General features: G+C 36.6%; 1 protein-coding gene across 9 annotated transcripts in view; it reads right to left on the bottom strand.

Annotated features, from left to right (window-relative positions):
• Positions 1 to 16,561, bottom strand: part of UBE2E2 (ubiquitin conjugating enzyme E2 E2) — a 392,844-nt gene that overhangs the window by 129,455 nt on the left and 246,828 nt on the right. For 2 of the 9 annotated variants that reach the window (XR_010155519.1, XR_010155520.1), the window contains exon 4: positions 12,151 to 12,281. The exons of the other annotated variants lie outside the window; for them this stretch is intronic. The gene's annotated coding sequence lies outside the window, so the exon portion shown is untranslated. The remainder of the gene's footprint in view (positions 1 to 12,150; positions 12,282 to 16,561) is intronic. 9 annotated transcript variants of the gene reach the window in all.

Below are 16,561 nucleotides of genomic sequence, written 5' to 3'. Positions count from 1 at the left end.
TTTTTGAAAATATATTTCATACTGAATGATATTAACCTTATATTATTAAAAATGAAAAATATGGTACAATTCATTCAGAATAAATTCCATAGTGGGATATTTATGTCAAATCACTTTAGCTCACCCCCAAGTTTACAATGCAACCAGAATTGGATGAAATTAGTTTGTTATACAAAAAACCCTATACAGTACATGAAAATCACATTTAATATAAATGTCACATCATATAGTCATATTACTCTTGAAGTAACAGTTTTATTGGAATAGTTTGAGTTTTCAGAACATGCAATGTAATCAAGTCATTTCAAGCAGAATATGTTAACTTCATATTCAAAATGTAACAAATATGCAATAGCATAATCCTGGGAAATACACTGTGTTCATCTAATACTGGAGATATCTGTCTTAGAGACCTTACGAAAAAACATGAGCTTTTGTGTCTTATTGCTTCAACTAAAATGTATTATAAATGCAACTCAGGATATTTTATCTACATTAAAAAAAACCTGTATAAAGGAAATCATACTAATGGTAAATAGAAAATTGCTGGGAGTACAATGGTCTAGAAGTAGGTATCTATTTAAATGATTTGACTATTATGAATTTATTAACATAATTTCCTAATATGAATAAATAAAAATCCTTATTTTTTTTCAAATATGTATGAGTCAAGAGTCAAGAATAGGATTCCTCTACCACACTGCTGAACAGCTCTAAGACCTGATACTCATTTATTGGTCAGTTTTAATTTAATAAACTAAAGACAAAGATAAGTTACCTAGCAAACTTGAGGCAAGAGCTTGGCTAACTGTGACAAGATGGAGCACCACACATGGTGTTAATAAAACACATGATTTGTGGCTGCCTTTTAAGTACTATGACTAGTTATTTGTGGGTTTGGGGTTACATCTATATGAGGTCACCGAGACTTTCTCCAACTTTTCTAAATATGCCACACATTTTAAGAAAGCAACTTTGGGGAATATGGCAGACGGTGTGTAAATTATTTCTACTTAGTCTAACAGAGGCAGTGCAGTGCTGTGGAAACACATGAAATTTAGTGCTTATACACTGGGGTTCTCCCATTCTACCAATCACTAGTGTGAAGTCTGTTTCCTTATCTATAAAATGGAAATAAGAAAATCTTACTGGTTTTCTGCAGAAATCAAAAATATCTTGATTTAAAACAGTATTGTAAGGATTCTCAGAACCTAAAACAGCAGGCTATGTTCATATAAACATACATACATGGCCAAAAGGTGAATTAAATATAATTTCTTAAAAATCAATAAAATAACAATGATAAAACATTTAATTTTGTTCACACTTCTGCTTCTTCTTGGAATGTCCTTCACCACTTTCAATTCCTCCTGCCTTGGCATGCCCAAATCTTCATCCTTTAAGGCCAAGCTCAAACACCACCTCTTTCAGGAACACTCCCATGACAACCCAAAAGAAAATAATCTCTCCTTTCTGTAATTACCAAAGAGCTTTAAATTATGCTAATTGAATGCATAACTTTCCACTTTATATTATCGGTATTTATATACATATTGTAACTCCTCTGATTATACATCAATATAGAGTCTACCTGCTACTGCTGTTCCCATCAATAGAGGGCTTATTACACACCAAAAATCATGCTAAGAGCCTCGCATGTAACCCATAATGTAGGTGCCATTTCCATTTTACATATGAGGAAACAGAACAGAGGTTGTAGAGCCAGAATTTGAGCCTGAGTACTAAGCAATAACACTTCTGTGATAAGCATTCTGTATGGTAGGCAAAAAGCGCATTTTCCCAAGCTCACTTAAGGTAGTTGTGATTTGGCAGAGACGTGAATGAGGTCTTCTGAATTTAACTTCAGTGTTCTCTGAAATGCTTTATCTTATATCTCTGGTGTTCATACTAACTCCAATTCTGTGCCAGAGGACCTCTGGGAGGGCAGCTCATTGGCTCAAGGTGCCAACCAGATGCATCTGGTCCAAATAATAAAAATAACTTGAAAGTGTCATCTACTGTGTTGCTGCTGCCCAGCACTGCCATGTACACAGCCGGCTTAGTCACTTAATCTTCTTGCCAGGAATTCTTCATTTGGAAAACAGAGACAAGCACTCGACCCCTACCCAAACTCACAGGATTTGAAATTAAGGAATGGGGAAAAATACTTTTAGTTAACCATAAGAGAACTGTTGGCATAAGTACATTTTGTAATTTTTTTTCATTCCCCTTTCAGCATTTAAAACTAACACAAATATTTAAATTCATTACATAGAAAGTATGCTGAGAAAAGGGGGCTTCATTCTGGCCTGCGATTTCACAGATCACAGAAATTCTAAGGAATATGCAATTAAGACAGGCAAAATAGCTCTCTACACCAGCTGGTGGACCTTCTCCAGAAACTTCCATAACAACTTAATATGTCCCGAGGCATGAATAATTTGTTCACATGCTGAGTTTGTATGGCAGAACTCAGAGCAATAGAAAGGTTATTACAGAGGTCCTGGAGGTGTTTATATAGCCCTCCTACTGTTCAACAGCCTTTGTTTCTTCTCCTTTTTACGTTCTGGATAGTTTAAATGTTTCATAAAGGTGTCTGGATTTGTAAAAACGTTATGGTCCTGTTACTACTCACTTATTTTCTCATGATTACAAGTTGGAGAAGAGCTAAAAGTTCTCAAAAAAGCAGTTTTTAATAACTGCTGAACTATTTTTGGGTGTAATTCAACTATATGTATCAGTAACAAGTTTTGTTCTTATTATTTCTCATCTCTTTTAGTCACATCTGCCTTGTCAATGAGAAGAATGTTTATGAAATTAAAAAGTTCATTTTGTTGAATCAGCTACAAAAATATCTGAACCATAAAAAAATTCCAAAAACTATCTCTTAGGAGCCAAAGGGTAGCCCTTATAGAATTTTCCATGGATAGATTTGCTTACTTAAAGTATTTGGCAGGCTTTGAAAACATAACAGAGGTCAATAATTTGTGACCACAGAAGATCTGTGTTTAGTTTAAATCTGTATGGGCACATAATTAAGGCAGAAAATTGAATACAAATGGAGATCTAGTTCAAACCCATTTGTAAAAAATGAGATGGAATCAGAATTATCAAATCAGAATGCACACATGATATAGGAACCTCATGATGACCTTACTTTCTGATTTACTGACATTTACAGGCATGCCGTGTTTTATTGCCCTTTGTTTTACGGTGCTTCTTAGATATTGCATTTTTTTGTTTTTCAAATTGAAGATATGTGACAATCAGGTGTCAAGAAAGTCCATCAGCACCATTTTCTAGCAGTACATGCTCACTTTATGTCTCTGTGTCTCATTTTGGTAATTACTGCACTAATTCAAACTTTTTCATTAGTATGAGATCTGTGAACAGTGATCTCTGGCCAGGCGCAGTGGCTCACACCTGTAATCCCAGCATTTTGGGAGGCCGAGGTGGGCGGATCACGAGGTCAGGAGATTGAGACCATCTTGGCTAACACGGTGAAACCCCATCTCTACTAAAAATACAAAAAATTAGCCCAGCGTGGTGATGGGCGCCTGTGGTCCCAGCTACTCGGGAGGCTGAGGCAGGAGCATGGCGTGAACCCGGGAGGCGGAGCTTGCAGTGAGCTGAGATGGCGCCACTGCACTCCAGCCTGGGCGATAGAGACTCCGTCTCAAACAACAACCACCACCACCACCACCACCACCACCACCACCACCACCACCACCACCACCAGCGATCTCTCTGATCAGTGACTGTTGATGTTAGAATCTTAATTGTTTTGGGGCACCATGAACCACACCCATAGAAGATGGCAAACTCTCGATAAATGTTGTGTGACTGCTCCACTGACTGGCCACCTTCTACTCTCTCCCCTTCTCCTTGGGCCTTCCTGTTCCCTGCGATGCAACAATACTGAAATTAGGTCTACAATAGCCTCTAAGTGTTCAAATGAAAGGAAGAATCACATCTCTCTCATTTTAAATCAAAAGCTAGCAATGATGAAGCCTATGAAGAAGCCATGCTGACAGCCCAGACAAGCAGAAAACTAGACCTCTTGTGCAAAACAGTTAGCCAAGTTGTGAATGCAAAAGAGAAGTTCTTGCATGAAATTAAAAGTGCTACTTCAGTGAACACATGAATGATAAGAAAGTGAAAGAGCTTTATTGCTGATATGAAGAAAGTTTTAGTGGTCTGAATAGATCAAACCAGCCACATCACTCCTTCAAGCCAAAACCTAATCCAGCGCAAGGCTGTAACTAACTTCAATTCTGCGAAGGCTAAGAGAGTAAGAAAACTGCAGAAGAAAAGCTGGAAGCTATAGAGGTTTAGCTCATGAGACACAAAGGAAAAAGCAGTCTTCCTAACATAAAAGTGGAATGTGGGAGTTTGAGACCAGCCTGGGCAACACAGGGAGATCCCATCTCTACATAAAATAGAAGAAGTAGCTGGATATGGTGGTGAATGCCTGTAGTCCAAGCTACCTGAGAGGCTGAGGAGCTTGAGCCTGGGAGGTTGAGGCTGCAGTGAGCTGTGATCATGCCACTGCACTCCAGCCTTGGTGACAGAGCAAGACCCTACCTCCAAAAAACAAAAAAAAAGTGCAAGATGAAGCAGCAGCAGCAGCAGCTGATGGAGAAGCTGCAGCAAGTTATCCAGAATATCTAGCTAAGATCACTGATGAAGGTGGCTATTTAAGACTAGATTTTCAATGCAGACAAAATGTAGCTTAGGGTCCCTGGGTTTTTGGGTATCCACTGTGAAAAAGCACTCACTTGTAAGTGTTATACCTTGAGCTTTTGTTATTTCAAAAAAACTTCCAGGAAGAAGCTTAGCCCCAGAAAAACCAGTTGGATCTAGAGATGCATCAGTTGCAGATGAACTTTGGCAAACTCCCTTCAATGCATACTAAAATCCCTGCCTAGAGAGAAGCTTAGCCCCCATTTTCTATACATGCAGCATATATAGAAGCATGATCAGGGACTGCTCAGGTGCTGCCTTTACTCCACCTCAACATACAATGACTCAGTTAACCAGCCCAATAAAAGCTTGTTTTCACCATTGTTCAGGAAGGTTTTGCTTTGGGAACTATCCTCAGCATTCTTCTTATTACAAGTAATAAAATCTCCTTGTTGAATCCTCCTTGATTATGGTAAATGGACTGTCATCCACCAAGCAATCAAACCCACCCATTGTGTGGGTAACAAACAGCCTTTTTTTGGAAGAAGAGGCCATCTAGGACTTTCCGAGCTAGAGAGGAGAAGTCAGCTCCTGGCTTCAAAGCTTCAAAGGACAGGCTGACCCTCTTGTTAGGGGCTAATGCAGATGGTGACATTTAAGTTGAAGCCAATGCTCACTTACTAATCCAAAAATCCTAGGGCCTTAAATAATTATGCTAAATCAACTTTACCTATGCTATATAAAGCTGCGATGACAGCACACCTGTTTACTGCACAGTTTACTGAATATTTTTAAAGTCCACTGTTGAGACCTACTGTTCAAAAACAAGATTCTCTTCAAAACACTACTGCTCACTGACAATGCACCTGGTCACCGAAGAGCTCTGGTGGAGATGTATAAGGAGATGAATGTTGCTTTCATACCTGCTAACTCAACAACCATTCTGTAGCCCATAAACCAAAGAGTAATTTCGACTTTCAAGTGTTATTATTGAAGAAATACATTTTGTAAGGCAATAGCTCCCATTCGCAGTGATTCCTCTGATGGATCTGGGCAAAGTCAACTGAAAATCTTGTGGAATGGATTCACCATTCTAGATGCCATTAAGAACATTCGTGATCATGAGATGAGGTCAAAATATCAAGTTAATAGGAGCTTGATAGAAGTTGATTCCAACTCTCATGGATGATTTGAGGGGTTTGATTTCAATGGAGGAAGTAACTGCAAAGATGGTAGAAATAGCAAGAGAACTAGAATTATAAGTGGAACCTAAAGATATTGAATTGCTGCAATCTTATGATCAAACTTGAACAAATGAAGAGTTGCTTCTTAGGAATAAGCAAAGAAAGTGATTACTTAAGATGGAATCTACTCCTGGTAAAGATGCTATGAACACTGTTGCAATGTCAACAAAGGATTCAGAATATCACATAATATCAGTTGATAAAGCCGTGGCAGAGTTTGAGAGGACTGACTCCAATTTTGAAAGAAGTTATATTGTGGGTAAAATACTGCCAAACAACTGTTCATGCTACAGAGAAATCTTTTGTGAAAGGATGAGTCAACTGATGCAACAAATTTCATCATTGTTTTATTGTAAGAAATTACCACAGCTACTCCAGCCTTCAGCAACCACCACCTTGATCAGTGAGCAGCCATCCACATCAAGGAAAGACCCTTTACCAGCAAAAAGATTATGACTCCCTAAAGGCTCAGATGATCGTTAGGATCTTTCAGTAATAAAGTTTTCTTATTTTTCTTTTTAAGAGACAGGGTCTCGCTCTGTTGCTTACACTGGAGTGCGGTGGTGTGATCCCAGCTCATAGCAGCCTTGAACACCTGGGCTCAAGTGATCCTCCGCCTAAGCTGAAAACTTAAAAAATTAGCCCGGCTAATTTTTTGTAGAAATGGGGGTCTCATTATGTTGACCAGGCTGGTCTTGAACTCCTAGCCTTAAGTGATCCTCCTGCATTTGCCTCCCAAAGTGCTGGGATTACAGGAATGAGCCACTGTGCTTAGCCCAATAATGTACTTGTTATTAAGGTATATGCATTGTCCTCTTTAGACATAAAGTCACTGCACACTTAATTGGCTACAATACAGTATAAACATAATTTTTGGATGCACTGGGAAACCAAAAAATTTGTGTGACTCACTGTGTTGCAACATCTGCTTTATTGCTGTGGTCTCGAGCCGAACCTGCAGTATCTCTGAGGTTCCTGTAATTCACTTGTGTGGTAGACACAGGGCATTTCCTACTGACAGGTAGTCAAGCTGCTTAATTATAGATTGTTGATAGTTCTGCTCCATCTATTTACATCGCATGCAGGGAAGCCTTTGGAAAGCTAAACTTTTCAGGTCTCTCAGAAAGAGAAGAGAGCAAAATCTGCATTAAAGCTATTCTTGTCATGCAGCGACCTGGGTTAGGCAGGAAGACATGATAATCCAGTGAATTCTGCTTAGGGATCAAGTCCCCACACTTGGCTTCAATGACTTTTCATAATCTCGGATACACCCATAAAGAAACAAAATACTGCAAAACGTAAGGTAAACAGACAAAAAAAATTCCTAACATTTTCTATGCAAAGTTCAAATTTTGAGTTTAGCTTCAGCTAAATTAGGAAGTACACTGTACAACACTTTACCAGGAGGTAGTCTTTTATTTTAGTGCTTGAATTTGTATGCTATCAAAAAATAGTATGGCATCTTGCCAAACTTGCACTTAGTTCAAACAAAACTTTAAAAGAGCTGTTATTCTAGGTGCATATTCACGTATTACTTCTCATATAGGCATACCCAGACATCACACACAGATGGAAGAAAGCTGTTGGGCTATCCCATTAGCAGGATGAAACACAGTCTGTGTTATCTGAGGTATTTCTTGTACTGTAAGCGAAACTTCTCTTAGCTTTTCTGGCAATTTATTCCATAATTTTTGTCTTAAAGTTCTTTATGAGACTAAAGATACAAGGTAGAAGATGAGACTTAAATCAGACTTCAGCAGGTAGATGGAAAGCGCTCAGATATGAGACCTCCCTTAAAGGTCTTACCCAACTCTCAGCTTTTAAAATATGGATTGCATTCATGGGTGGCAACTTTTAAAATAAACCATTCTTTTTCAAAGCGTTTTGTTCTTTTAAAATAATAAGCTGTTTCAAGTAGATTTTCTACTGTAAGTTAATAACTAATAAACACATGGTATAAAGTTATTACATTTAAGTACTGTTAAAATTTAAAAAATCAGTTTATAAAGTATTAAAATAATTTAAAGAGCAACTAATGGGGATCTAAAAATTCATTAGCTTCTTAAAAATTCAAACAGAACAAAACTGACAAAGGTAAAACAAGTCTCCTCTTATTCCTCAAGTTCTAGGAGTCTATGATTCTAACAAATTAAATACTTACATTTAGCAACATAATCTTACACAATATGCAAATATCTCAGAATGCTGCCTCCCTTCTGTAAAATTAAAGAGTATAGAAAACTATACCTTTAAGTTATTTTATAGCAGACATTCTAGGTGTTTACTACTAGACGTGTATCTTCTTTAAAAGGTAACCAGCACCACTATAATAAGCTCAGAAAAAGTTTCTTCCCCTATCAAGATATTTGTAACATCTTCACAATGAAGAGATGCTTCCTTGGCCAATGTACAAATACATCTTGAAAGGAAAGCTGTAATACACTGCTCTACAAGAAAGCTCTGTTGGTTGCAGAGGGTTAGGAAAATCTATAATGACAAATGTATTCACAGTTTGTTTTATAAAGTCGTTAATATGCAATATCTTGATTTATATTTTATTAAGATCATCAATGATTCCCTTTCCAGATTCAGAAATATATAAAAAGGGATTTTAAAATATCCTCAAACCACTGTTATACGCACCTCAGTTCTAGTCTTCAAAGATGTATACAATTTTTAAATGAGAAGTGAAATATGTGGAAAGAGAAAGTAGGCTAAAACTGTAGTCTTTGTTTTTCATTTGTTAATACTTTGGGTATATATTCTGTTTAACTTCCCTTAAGACATATTCATGCCAACTTTCTTTTTAAAAAACAGGTTAAAGATATAAAGTATTTTTTTCTTTCCTCACCACAAAAAAACAGAAACAAATGGAGAGCCTCCAAACATATTGTTTCCAATGGAAATGGATGAATTAAAAAATAGCTGCTCATTTTAACAAAAAATTCAATATTTTAAATACGTTGAAAATACCACAACTAGGTTAATTTAACTGACATATTTAAAATGGTATATATTAAACCATTAGGATACTCTACCAGAAGTAGCACTTGCCAGTTATAGGAAGGCACATTCAAACTTCGGTGCCTAAGCCTTATGAATACTTATTATTTCCCCAGTGCCAAATGCTCCAAAATATTTTACCTATCATTTACTTTGAAGAGCAGTTATTTTTCTAAGGATACTATTAAAAATGGGACATATAGTCTAAGCAGTATGAGTGCACTTATGGGAAAAACAGGATGAAATACCAAAAAGTTGGCCTGTTCCAGGAAATCCAGAATACATAGTTGCTATTTGAGTAAAGGGGTGTGCCAGCGTGCTGTGGAGAACAGAACTCAAGAGACGGCATAAAAAGAACTTGTCCATCCTAACTCTGTCTGTTAGATCATAGGCATTTTGTAGTAAATTATGGTCCTTCAAGTCTTTTTCCTCCCTACTGCCCTCACCAGACCTCCTGACATACCCTCCTCTTCACAGAATGATAACATTAAAATGTCTTTCTCCCATCAGGGATAAAGTTGTTCTCATCTTTGACCAACACAGAATTATGCAGTAGCAACTCAACCATTTGGGTAACAGGTATCACCTAGCCTAATAAAGATTATAACTAGGATCAAGTTACAGTGTTATTCTAAATCAACAATCTGAATATAAATTTTAACTGGTCAGTGTGCACTAGAATTCCCATATTTTATAAACACGACTTTTACACTAAACTTTCTAAAGTCTCTCAAAAATTTTAATATAGATTCAAAATATACATTCTTATCAAGAAAACACCATGTTCCAAATTCAAATACTTTGGAAGAGTCAATGGAGGACTGTCAGCTGGTTCAAAAGTCTACTCACTAACAGAAAAAAAAAAAGATTCTGTATAAGAATTGCACCTGTTTATGATTCACATTTTCTTAAAGAACTTCCTACTGTGTCTCTTGCTGACAAGTAAATGTAGGACCTTAAATCCACGCAGTAGCCAGATATATCGTGCTGTTGAAAGTGTGAATTCACCAGTGGATATAGAACATTCATTAAATGAGGATATGAACTAACATATTCCAGCTGCAACAATTTTTGAACTATGCAAGTAACTCCATCCTTTTTCTTCCCCACTTTCAGCCAAAGAAATACTCTCCAAAGCCCAGAAAAACATCTCAAAGAATTGTTGAAAACTCACCACCAACCTTTTCCATATTTAGATTTTAACAATTAAATCTCTATAATTTAATTTCCAGTAAGAATAACATTAACAGGTTGATGGTAAAACAACTCTGTAATAATTCAATAAAAATGATAAAAATTTATCTTTATGAGATAAGCAACAACATCCATCCCTCTTACCCTTTAGGTACTGCTCTATTTTTTTCAAACTTGGCCACTATCTTAGGGAAGCATAAATATATTTTTTAAAACTCCACCAACATAGAGATTTCTTGTTGAGGGACTATGAACATATTCCTCGCTCATAAAAATAACTAACGATTGTATGAGAATCAAGTTTGAATTACTGAAATAGAAATAAAGCATACCTCCATACTTTTCATGTTGTAAAAGTACTTTATTACCAGGATATTAGCTTATTTTGGATTTCTTATAGCAAAAAGTACATCTTACTACACTGATAGCAGAGAGACAAAATCTTACATTACATAATCAAGACTCCTTAAGAGATAACACGGTATAGTTGTCAGAAGCGCTCACTGAAGACCTAAATTTCCTGGCTATCAATTGCAGACCTGCCACAGCGATCAGCTCAGCAACCCTGCTCAAATTACTCTTTATTCCATGCCTCAGCCTCCTCATCTGTAAAATTATAAGTATTGCTCAGGATGTTTCGAGGATGCCATGTAATGAGACTTAGGTAAGTACTACCTATTACTGATCTAGGAATTCTTATTTTAGATGCATATACAGCTAAATTAATGAATCTAAATGGATAGCAGGACAAATTTGACATGAGCAATTTTTCAAAAAAAACTATTTATTTGCTTTTAAGAGAAGAGGCTATGTTGCTCAGGCTGAACTCAAACTCCTGGGCTCAACGGATCCTCCCACCTCAGCCTCCAATACAAGTGTGCACCACCGTGCCCAGTTAATAAACATTTAAAAAGTTTTAGAATAGTTGCAGATTTACAGAAAAATTGCAAAGATAGTACAAAAAGTTCCCAAATCTTCCAAGAAGTTTCTCTTATTAACATTTTATGATGTGAGCAACTTTTAGTGATAGCTCAATAGTGGAAAGTCATTTATTCTCAGCCAGTAAAACTACAAATTTAATTAATCTGTAATTTCAGTAACCCACCTACTGGAATAAAACTTTGAAACTTGTAAGTACCATATTATAATTAGTAAGTGCTAAATTTATTGTTTTAGTAATAGCACTGCACATACTATACTAATGTAAGGTATTTTATATTCTCATTAAAAAGAAATAAAATGAAAAAGTTATTTTAATGTGTGTAATTACTTCTATATACATATTAAGTTGCAAATTAAAATGTAAAGTAGAAAATAAAGCCGGAATATTTAAATAGATACTTCATAATTTTAAAATTAAATAAATTTTCTTAATATCATAAGGTAACTAAAACTACATAAGGGCAATGTTGGTGAATACATTTTGAAATCAGAATTCTTAATTTACTTCCTCACTTTTAAAGAATCATATTTCTAGTAATATAATACAAGGCAAATTTTTCTGAGATGATAATGAAAGAGGTAAAGAGGTGTATCTATAGCAATGTTAAAAGAGGCACACAGCATTAAATATAGACATGAACTGCCCCATTTAGTAGCCACTAGCCACATGTAGCAAAATTAATTAAAATTAATTAAAATTAAATTCTTCAGTTGTACTAGAGCCACACGTCAAGGACTCAGTAGCCACATGAGGTTAGTGTTACAATGTTGGAAGCACAGAGAGAGAACATTTCCATCAGTGCAGAAAGTTGTATTGAAAAGTACTGCTCTAGATATGAACAGATTGTTTCACTAATCACACTTAACTGAGTTCTACCCAATAGTCCTAACCTCTTTATCCAAACAAATTCTTTTTATTAAACTTGCAAAAAAGAAGCAAGGGGATAAAAGCAGGCTTTTATCTCATTTTCTGAAATGTTTAAGGGATGAAAAGGAAGACGGCCTGGCCAATTCCCATAACAGACAAATGGCCACCAATAAATGAAAAAATTGCTGAGGTCCTCAAAGCCATTGCTGTACTCACGTGGCAGGGTAGCAGTGGGCCCAGTGGCCAGGAGGATGCCTCTTCAGGGGTACATTTCCTCACTAGGGGGAGGGGTCCCCATGTGGGGCCTCCGCACTGGTGGGACCTTCCCCATTATAGGGCTGGGGTTTCTGCCAGTGAAAAATGGGAAATTTCATTGTTAGCCAGCTTTAAAACTTTTCCCCGTTGAGATATTAAAAACACTGCTTACTGGATTATTTAGTTAACTCAAAACAGAATTATATGAGATAAGTTTTTAGAACTGATGAATCATGATGTGTGATTGATTCTGTCTGCCCCTGAGTCCCCTAGGAAAAAATCACCTGCAGTATTACCAGAACTGTCATAAGAATTTTCAATCTTATTAAATGCTGAAAAGATTAGATTGAACCAGATAATGTTTTTTCCAATCAGGATAAAAAATAAGGATAATTGTCTTTTAATTATCAGTAACAGACAGTGGTGAAAAGAGCAAATGTAATCAGATATAACAAAAACCTCACCAAGTTCCACAGCTTCTCATTCTTACCCCATCCGAATTTTTAAAATGAGTTGAAAATAAGAAGCAAATATTTAAATTCCATCCAGTTACTTCTTGTGAACATTCTGAGATTTGGTACTAAAATAATGATGATGCAATGGTCAATGGAAACAAAGATCTGTTGTTTTATTCTCCAAAAAATTTTTAAGAAATCCATGTAAGCAGTCTGTTGATATCTAAAAATGTGGCTAACAATAAAAATCCCCCTTACACTTACCAAATGTTTTCACTTCTACAAAATGAGCATTTTCATTGTTTGGGCTGCAGCACACACAGTTCAATGGAAAGTGATAGGTGTATTCCTACTGACGTTCTGTAATTCCATAGGAGTTACCCTAAATTTTTCCAGTTTAAACTCTTTCTGCTAGTATACTTACAATGGCATGCCATAGTATACCTTTGGGCTGTTAGGTAAGAGGCCAATTCAATAGAACTCTATGGATGATGGATATTACATTTCTAAAAGCCACTGAAAAACCAGAAAATATAAGTTTGTGGTGAACTCCAAGAAAGGAGACAGAAGAAGTAAACAGATGGAACTGTGCACTAAAATTTGTGACATTATTTTTCCCACCAGGTACCAGAGATCCTGGATCTGCCTGACTTAATCTCCTAATCTCTGGAGTTGCAGCTTTCCCCTTTAATCGCTGGTAACTACGCTCCCAAAGAGCAATTCAGAGGTCAGCTTACTACAAACTGCACTTTTCTGTCTACATTACAAGAAAGGTGAGGATAAAGAAAGGAAACATAACCAGGAAAAGGTATTTTATACAAAATTAGGTAACACATTTGAATTATAAATTATCACCCTCCAATTGGTGAGAGAAATTTATTTTAAATAGAAAATATCTAGAACCCAGGTATTTAATGTTACTGTAAAAGTTTAAATACTTTCACGACAGGAACTAATATCATTCCCAATTAGCTTCCAATCAGAATCCTCATATTAGGTCATGTATTAAAAAATACTAACTTAGTAGACTATTCCTAATAGTATTCCAAATCTCCATAACATGGGTAAGTTAGGCTTAACTGCTGCTAGTTGTGAAAATTAAATTTTTGACACTATCAGTGTGAAAAGTAGTTCCAGAGTATATGGTCAAACAAAAACATTGCCAAAGATGTAAGAATAAAGATTTACATCAAACATCAAAAACAGAAATGCCTTTCAGGAGTTGACCTAAGTTCCTAGGGGTGGAACTGGAATGCTTCGTGGCAAGAGCTTCATTCTGAAAAGATTACGGGGTCACTAACCTCGACAGACTCAGTCAAAATTAAACTCTGTTAGACTTCCTGTCTACCCTAAAAGACCCTGATATCCACAGATAAAAACTTCTTCACAACTGGCTTATCCATTAGAAAAAAAAATACTGCCTTTAATTAAAGAGATAATTTTTAAAAACAGAAACTTACTCCTCTGAACATTGATTTGATATTTACTTTGCTATACTGTCAAAGTTTCCTAATAACCTTTCTTCCTCACATGCAGCTGCAAGGCTGTTTTGGCCTGCAGAAAGGAATACATTTTTCTAATTCACACAAAATGCCATGAATGTTAATAAAGGCTCTGAAGACAACCATGTAATACCATATTTCATTGACTATAAAATAAGGTGCACCATCACTTTACAAACCACTGAGAAAAGCTCACTAAATTAGGCTGTAATATAGTGATTTCTTATCACACAAAAATTATATTACTCTTCTTGAAAGGGGTCTCTTGATAAGTGTAACAGTCATGTTTGCTATATATCACACTTGAGCACAAAGAAAGGATTACATGAGCAAAAAAAGAATTACTAAAACTTCTTCACACTTGGAGTTTAATTCTTCTGAATCATTTTTCAGCTCAGAGATAATTGTTTTTCCACAAAATGTAGTCCTTTGTGCCATCAAGAGCATTGTTGAGGTAGTGTATCTTGAAATTTCTCTCCACAACTGCCCCTGGAATTTTCTTCCAAACTGCTGACATTCTTTTTGCAAGATTTTTAAAGAATGCATAACTACAACTAACTCACAATAACTACTTGTCCCAAAGTAATTGATATCAGAAAGGTTAAAATATGTAAAAATAGGCTTCTCAGAACTGATGAGATACAATAACAGGGCTCCTGATGTTGGGACAAAATGCTTTTCTTTCACTTCCTTTCATCCATCTAACTATTCATTCCTCAAATAGTTATTAATCACCTAATATGTGACACAGGCACCAAGGGACAGGGCAGTGCACAAACAGGTAATGACACTACTCTCAGGGAACTTACATAGAGACTGGCATTAATTAAACACAGAAAATTAATATAAAACTACTACTGTTGTAAGTACTGAAAAAAAGATGCACATCATGCAGTAACATATGGCTGATCTGACCTAGTCAGGGAAATCAGATAATACCTAAGGAAAGCAGGGAGAATGAAATGTGTCAGGCAGAGGAAACAGCATGTAAGGACTGTTTTGCATGGATAACTGCACTGGGGAAAGGGAAATCCCAAACTTTTTGAGGCCTATTACAATTGAGTTCTAAACTACACCAATACTGGGGGACCTGAAATGCCAGCACGCTCTTCTGGTCAGAGTGAGGGTTTATGGAGGCCAATTAATTAATAAAGTTTTGACCCAAGTCTCGGGAACTACAGAGAAGAGCACTATCAAAGACTTAAAGATGCAGGGGTGGTGGTCCTCACCATATTCTCTTTCTATACCTTTTATGACCCTACAGATAAAAAAAAAAAAACCCAAACAGATGGATAATGAATAACTGTAACCTTAAACTGGTAGAATCCCCAATAGTAACTGGCATGCCAGATATGGTATCAATTTGGTACTCAGCTACTGATATGGTGAATGCTTTCTTCTCAGTCCCTATCAGTAGGGAAGATGAAAGGCAGGTAACTTTCACAATGGCAAAGAGACCATAATATCCTTCCCCAGGGCAATGTTAACTCTTCCGATCTCACTCAAAATTCAGTCAGCCTGGATATCTTCACATTCCATTATATTCATGATAGCATACTAACTGCATCTGGTTAGCACAAAATGGAAAATACCCTAGCCAGCTTAAGTAAAATACACATAGCAGACATTTCACAAAAATTAAGGGTTATGGCACACACTGCCAAACTTTTTAAGGAGTTCAGGGCTCCAGGCCATGCTGAGAACATCCTCTTTAAGGTAAACAAGTTTTTGCATCTCTCAAATCTACTGTTAAGAAAAAGGTGGACCTTCTTTGATCCTGGAGGCTGTATATTTATATGCAGTACTTTTAACACCGTTTTGATCCATTTATCAGAGACCCCGAAGGATGCCAGTTTCAAGAGTGACCGAGTGTGATAAAGAAGACTCTGTAGCAGGTCCCAGCTATGGTGCATCTGTGACCAATGGATCTCATGGTACAAGACCTGTTTTTTTTCTCTGTTTAAGAAATGGGGTCTCTCTCTGTTCCCCCAGGCTGAAGATCTATCATTGACGGATAAAAATGCTGTGGAGTCTCTGGCAAGCACCAAAAGAGAAGTCACAATGCTGATCCTTGGGGTTCAGTGGCAGAGAAGAACTTTCTGCTAGAAAAACAAATCCTAGTATGTTACAGGGCCCTAAGAGAATTTGCATGCCTCACTATGTGCCAACAAATAAGTCTGTGACTTAAAGTACCCACTGAGTAGCAAGACGGGCAGAGAAACAACCCGTTGTATGATGGAAATGGTGTATTTGGGATTAGGCACAGGCACATTCAGGAGGCATGAAAAAATTACATTCACAGGTAACTCAGACTTCCACATCACTAACGCCTTTCTCCTTCATGACCAACTGTCAAGGAAAAAAGGATTTCCGATGTAGCCAAATATGAACTGCTGTTGCACTGCAGCCTTACTC

Source organism: Pan troglodytes, chromosome 2 (genome assembly GCF_028858775.2).
Source record: "Pan troglodytes isolate AG18354 chromosome 2, NHGRI_mPanTro3-v2.0_pri, whole genome shotgun sequence".
Taxonomy (NCBI): Eukaryota; Metazoa; Chordata; class Mammalia; order Primates; family Hominidae; genus Pan; species Pan troglodytes.
This window is presented reverse-complemented; position numbering and strand designations above follow the sequence as displayed.